The sequence below is a fragment of the Gavialis gangeticus genome, unplaced genomic scaffold (assembly GCF_001723915.1).
Source record: "Gavialis gangeticus isolate Ggan-Ray unplaced genomic scaffold, GavGan_comp1, whole genome shotgun sequence".
NCBI lineage: Eukaryota > Metazoa > Chordata > Crocodylia > Gavialidae > Gavialis > Gavialis gangeticus.
The window spans coordinates 15,049,987-15,056,313 of NW_017729004.1; the positions used below are offsets into that span (position 1 = coordinate 15,049,987).

At 45.1% G+C, this 6,327-nt stretch overlaps 1 long non-coding RNA gene across 1 annotated transcript; it reads left to right on the forward strand.

The window, feature by feature from the left end:
• Nucleotides 1–2,735: 2,735 nt before the first annotated feature.
• LOC109291481 lies at nucleotides 2,736–3,260 on the forward strand. The gene is made up of 2 exons (XR_002095856.1): nucleotides 2,736–2,908; nucleotides 3,229–3,260. It is a non-coding gene; the product is annotated as an uncharacterized LOC109291481 (long non-coding RNA).
• The last annotated feature ends 3,067 nt before the right edge of the window (nucleotides 3,261–6,327 follow it).

Below are 6,327 nucleotides of genomic sequence, written 5' to 3' on the forward strand. Positions count from 1 at the left end.
CTCTGTGTGTATGCCAGTGTGAGGGGGTGGGTGGGTGCATGTGTGGGGTGGGGTGTGCATGTGGGACTCACCCTATGAACACACACACACTCTGCCCCTCCCTACACCCTCGCCCCCGGTACCGGCATGGGCCCGTGCTTCCCAGTCCCGCAATGAAGCCAGGAGCCATGTGGTGGTGCAGTAGTGTAGGGGCCGGAAGCCAGGGAAATGGCTGGGGATGAGGCATGGCTTGGCTGCTCAGTCCTGTGGGCTCCCCCTGGGTCCTACTGCCTCAGGCTGCTGTCATTTTGACAGGCAGCCACGAGCAAATAAATATCAACTTACTAAATTGGGGGGGGGGCCTCTGGGCTGGATAGAATGACCTGGGGGGCTGGATTTGGCCCGTGGGCCATTTTTTGCCCGCCCCTGATCTAACCCTTCTCAGGGCTGAAAGGAAACTCCAACCCTACAGTGCAGAGTTAATTTGAAGTATTTACATTCAGGGTAACTCCTCTTGAATTACTTAGTTCAGGTGAGAGTTACTATTGCAAAACAACACTGAGACTGTGCAGAGTACCTGTGGGTGTGTCTACACATGCATTTTAATGTGCATTAGCCTATGTTAATGTGCATTAAAGCATCACAAAAACGTGCTTTTTAGCTAATGTGCATTAAAATAGTTTAATGCTTATTTTTCAAGTACCGCACAATGGAGGTACAGTACTAGATTTAATGCCCATTACCTAAGGCACATTAATGAACGTGCAGACATGTCAAGAGGTACTATATTTAATGCACATTAAATTAAGTACGTTAATGTGTAGATATGCCCTTATTAGCAACTGATGAGATGAAGTAACTTGAGGTTTTTAGCATCTGTAAAGAACTGGCCCTATGACAAGCCACACACTTGAATTAAAGGTGCCTCACTCTTTGTGATGTGTGATGTTTGTGGATGGCCAGGACTCAGATTAATTTGGTAATGAAAACAATACCCAAAACTGAAAGAACAGACAGGCACAAAGGAAGAACCCAACAGCTGTGACCTTTTGGGCCATTAGGAGGCAGAGCTTTCAGCTTGGTCTTCAAAGCAGGAAACCTATAAAAAGTTGAGCTGACTCAAAATGGCAAAGAAAAAAATTATTTTTTAAGTCTCCATTTAGCCTAGGAGGCTCTTGACTCAAACGTGGATGAGGAGGTAAAAAATAGAGGATTAATTGCCTTCTTAGTACAGAAGGACTATGCTTGTTGCCAGAGACTTCAGTTTAAAGGATCACTTGTTTCTTTTCCTTACCTCTGACTGAAAAAAATTGGACTATTTTGTGACCTTGCATACCATAAGCCCTGTTACAAGGAGTTGGATGTAGTAACAAGCAAAGCTGGTGGCTGTTGATTATAGAATCCAAATCTAGTGGCCTTTTTGTCTAAGTACAGACAGTCAAAAAGCATTGCAGGTCAGTCTAAGCTGCAACAATTGAACCAATAAGCAAACCTGATTCAGGAAATGGAGCCACATGCCTGAAGTGGCTCAAGACAGAATTCGAGGGGTAGGGGTGGTGCTAGAGCACAGCTCTCTGGCACATAGCCAGTATGGACTGACATTTGCAGTCCACAATCACAACAGCAGGACTCTGCAGGGTTGCTCATCATTTCCTTTTTATGCTTTAAGGTGCCTCTCAGATTGGTAGTCCACAGTTGCAGACAACAATAAGTAAGGCAGCAGGGCAATGCAGATCTGTACTTGAGGGAAAATGAGTTTAACCCTGCTCCCTGACCCCAGCCCCCAGCTTGGGTTTGCCTGGTGGGAGCAGGACGGGGCAGTGAGCTATCCCTCACTGCTCCAGCTAGGGAGCAGAGGGGTGGGTCCAGCATCCTCTCTGGAGCAGACAGCAGAGCACAGCCCAGTGCTGCAAAGCATGCTGGAATGCTGGGGGACTCTGATTTAACTTGAACCAGGAAAGGGGTCTGGGACAGAAGTTTCATAAACCTGTTTGACATAAATCAGTTATGTCTGATACTACATTCAACCAGGTTTAGCTTAAACCAGTTTTAGCCATTTTGAAACTGTTTTATGTGCACTAAACTTCTGTTCTGTTACAGGTTTAAACCAGTTTCTGATCACTTAAACTGATTTATGTTTAAGTTATTTATGTCTCTAATCACTCACACATAACTGATTTATGTGTAACTTCTGTCCCTAGCCTTTATGACTTAGTAATAACAGATCAACTTCAAGCCTTTCCTCCACAAATCTCCAACTGCTTTGTGAATCTCGATGGATGGAGTCTCCCAATACACCTATATGATAGGTGGTTACTATCCTCCTTCTCCAACTGGCAAAGCTGAAGTACCTTTAGGCCTAACCGCTTAGTCTTTCAGAACAGGGAATGCAGTGTGTCTGCTGCCTCTGTGATCCAACTACTGTATCAGCCTTTTTCCTAGAAGACTAAGTAAGAACCTGAGAGAGTGAATAATAAATGTGTCCCATGCTGTGAGAGATGTTATATAAGAAAGCATATAGCTAAAGATTTGAAGAAGAGGTTGAAAACAGCAGTGGCATTGTATAGTGAGATGGGAAGAAGAGTTTTGAATAACATGCGTGTGTAGAAACAGCCAAATGCTTCATAAGCTTGTTCCAGAGTTCAATTTCAATAAAAAGCTACAATCTCAAGAATTTTTTGTAATCCCAGAAGAAAGGCCAGTGGATGAATGGGGCTGGAAAATCATTTAGAAAGAGTCACCTCATGTCATGTGGGGAAGTTAGTGCTTTTGCTGCCTGTGTTATTCTGTGGGTAAAAACACTGAATTTATGCAGAACACTGCAAAAACTTCCAGCAAACCTCTTTTGGAGATCACAGACTTCTTATATTGGATCTGTGGCCCTTGCTATACAATCTTTTCTGTACATGTTTTCTCTAGTACTGTGCAGGTGTTTCATAGTTTCTAGGGTTGGAATGGACCCGAGTAGATCATCGAGTCCGACCCCCTGCCATGGCAGGAAAGAGTACTGGGGTCAAACGACCCCAGCAAAGTGTACATCTAGCCTCCTCTTAAAGACCCTTGGAAGTTGGTTCCAGATCCTAGCCGCCCTGACAGTGAAGTAGCGCCTCCTGATGTCTACCTTAAATCTACCCTCTGCCAGCTTGTGACCGTTATTCCTGGTCACTCCTGGTACTGCTAGGGGGAACAGGGACTCCCCCAATGCCTGCTGGTCCCCTCTGACTAGTAGGCCACTAGATCCCCCACTAGGTGTTGTGCAAGGTGAGGAGAATCAGCCTGCTCAAAAAACCCAAACTCCAAAGACACTTTACTAAACAAACTTGAGGAAACCTCAGTGGTCATCAGCATAGACCTGTTGTCATTGGTAATGTTTGGGGGAGAAAGGGAAATATGACAAAGCTAATCTGATAATATGATCTTCCAAAGACTCAGCTGCTAGAGATGCCAATAAGCAGGAGAGGTGGAAACCTGCTGAGGAAAATTCTTGTCAGTGTGAAAGCAAATAACCTGTGGGCTTGGGAGCCTGCTACTTAATGCTAGCATATGCAATCATTTTAGAAACTCTGTTTGCTCCTTATTTACTATTATAGACTAACATCTTTATTTGTTTTGTCTCAGTGATTTGTGTACACTTGCTGTAAGGTAAGTTATGTTGGTGGAGTCTCTTATGTGGAAACTGGAGCCTAGCACTGTGGGACAGTATATGCAGAGCTATATCTATTTAATCTTGTAACTGACAGGAAGACTAGGGCATAACAACAATGTCTGTCAAACTGTATATGCCTCGAAAATGGTGATAAGATGAGCTGTGCCTGTCACATAATGTCACTAACAAGCCTTCATTTTGATTTGGAATGCCTGGAAATAGGACAAGTCTACAAAGCAGATGGAAACTTATCACTTGTGCTAATTTAATTTCAAAATAGTGATGAAGTAACACTTAACATGACCAGATGGGGAATTAGCATTGATGTGAAGAAAGTTGGCTGAAAGAAGCAAGATCTGAGGCAGGACTTGGCAGCAAGTGAAGTTGCTATAAAACCATAGATAAATAGGGCAAAAGGGACCTCCAGAAGTCATCAAGCCCAGCTCTCTCCTCCAGGCTGGAACTTCCCTGCCTGCATCTCAGAAGGTGACTTCTTTGTGTAAAGAGGAACAACAGCATCAGAGCTTAAAGAACAAAGGTTATATGAGAAGGAACAGGAGATGAGCAGATGTGTAAGTAGTGCCATTACAGTGAAAAAGCCTGAATGCAAAGAGAGTGTGAAGAAGGATCATCTGGGAGGGAATTCAGGAAAAGGATATGTTGTAGATGAGCAAGGCTTGGAAGGCCTACCAGGAATTATCAATATCCAGGAAAGATTTCACTGGGGCAAAGGACATTTCCTGGGGAAAGAAATAAATGAGTAGTTATTGACAAGTTTATTATTGCCAGTCTAGTGTAAATATTAGTATCTTTGGCCTTGTGGCCCATCCTTTTTCTTTCTACCAAGGATTACTTTCCAATCTTCAGCATGCTGGCCCTGCAATGAGTCTTGTTATTGAAGGCTTCTCTCATTTTCCTTTTTCTGGTGGATAGAGAGTAAAATTGTCTTCTGAACGCAGGCTGCCCAGGATCACTCTTAGCTTGTCTCACTGGTCACACGAGAATGTTGCAAGCATAGTTTGTTTTCCTAGAGCAGCGTTGCTGGGGATCTGGAAAAGACAGGCTAATTATGCTTTAGCTAACCCCTGTTTCTCAACATGTGCTGGTGGGAGGTAACTAATCTTCTGAACAAGTTGCCAACTGCTACCCAGAAAAAAGTGGTGCAAGAGAAGTCTCTGATCTGCGTGGAAATTTTATTTTTCTTCTTCTGGACCAGGGACAGATATTACACACAAACTGGTTTAAGTTATGAGAAACTGGTTTAAACCTATAACAAAACAGATGTTCAGTGCACATAAACCAGTTTGAAAATGGCTAAAACTGATTTGAGATAAACCTAGTTGAATGTAGTATCAGACTTAACTGCTGCTGTACACTACTGCATGTTGGCAACCGATCTTGGAGCTTCCCTAACACCGGCCTTGGAGTTCATGCAAACTGATCATTTCCCTGAACCATCCAGTGTTTGCTTTTAGCAATTTTTGATAACAGCTGTATAGGTTAAATTGACCTGTCTGTCTTTCACCTGCTTATAACAGGTTAAAGCCTGTCCATGTGGCACCTATTTCAGTCACCTTGGATATAAGGTGAGGACAGGTCAAAACTGCCTCCTCTCTGAGGGATCTGGCTGTGACCCAAGGGTTTGGGAAACTTGTGTTCATGTTCCAGGTCAATCACAACTGTCTGTGCTATTTCATGTAAGTCACTGGCCCCAGCTCCCAAAGGAGGCTTAGATAAAATTTATGCCAAAACTGTGTTCCTCAAGATCTTCCTCAGCCTGGCTATAGTATGCGATGCATGAAGTACAGTGGGGACTGTTGCTTCCTTTTAACTCAGTGATGGCACCACTGCTGCTCCAACATTTTAATGCAAAAGTAGGGTGTGTTGGTGTTTTATCTCATGACTCTTTTCTATGAGGCAAAGCATCTTTGTAGCAGGGGCCAGGACTGCTGTCAACACCAGGATATATGGGCCTGCTCACTTACTCTGTGTTTCTAGCCCAGGTATAGGGGCAAAGCTTTAAAGCAAAGGATGAGCATGAGCCTTCACCCCATAATAGCCTGCACTCAATGCTTAGGCCAGCTCCCAGGAGGTGGGAAATGTGGGTTTCAACTGTCTCAGGTTGAGGGTGGATGTTAACCTAGAAATTCCCCATCCTAGGCAAATGCTCTAACCACCAAGCTCTTGTAGAGAAGAAAGACACCAGCATGAACCCTGCCTTCTCCTCTGCCACCAGCAGCAGTCCCTCGGTTTGAGGGCGACCTCTACCATAGCTCACGGGCGGCTCTTGAGGCAAGTCCAATCCTCAACCCATCCGCACATGCTGCAGGTCTTTCCGCAGTGGGGAGCCAGCTGCTGTCCCTCTCCCTTTTCCTTCCTCCGCTCTCTTCTGCGCTCTGAGGGCGAGATGCCTGCCCTTGATGCGGGCAGCTGCTCGGTTGAGGCAGAGGCATCGTCTTTGCTGCAGTCGGTTGCCAGCCGTACCTAGACTCCCCGGTGGCGAACTTTTAGCATTGGGGACCCCCCATTCACCAGAGATAACGATTGTTATTGTCACCATTTCCAGGCCCTGTTGGTTCACCTATGCCTGTATCCAGCCCTTGACGTCAGCACCCATTTTCCCAGGGTGGCCGCTGCGTGACATCACGGCGTGACTGAGCTATGAGTTTTGGGGGGTCGAGCGTATCCTGGCGTTGCACAGC